Below are 499 nucleotides of genomic sequence, written 5' to 3' on the forward strand. Positions count from 1 at the left end.
TAGGTCTGGTTAGACGTAATCAGGTCTTAAGGTAGGCTGTGTTTTGAGTCTAATAGGTCGGTTAGGCAAAATTATGCCTAGGGTAAGTCCAATCAGGATTGTGCGAGAGTCTAGGAGGTCGGTTAGGTAGAAATATACCTTGTGTTAAGTCCAATCAGGTCTGATCTAGAGTGTGTTAGATCCGTTTAGGTAAGATGTACCTAGGGAGATGCCCGGTTAGACTTGGTTTAAAGTCCGCTAGATCGGTTTAGGTTGAGTGCCTAGGTTAAGTCCGGTCAGGTCGTATTCTCTAGGTCTTGTAGGTCTGATTAGGTAGAGACATCTAGAGTGTGTTAGATCCGTTTAGGTAAGATGTACCTAGGGAGATGCCCGGTTAGACTTGGTTTAAAGTCCGCTAGATCGGTTTAGGTTGAGTGCCTAGGTTAAGTCCGGTCAGGTCGTATTCTCTAGGTCTTGTAGGTCTGATTAGGTAGAGACGTACCTAGGTTTAGGACCGATA

The sequence above is a fragment of the Tarenaya hassleriana genome, unplaced genomic scaffold (genome assembly GCF_000463585.1).
Source record: "Tarenaya hassleriana unplaced genomic scaffold, ASM46358v1 Cleome4, whole genome shotgun sequence".
Lineage (NCBI taxonomy): Eukaryota > Viridiplantae > Streptophyta > Magnoliopsida > Brassicales > Cleomaceae > Tarenaya > Tarenaya hassleriana.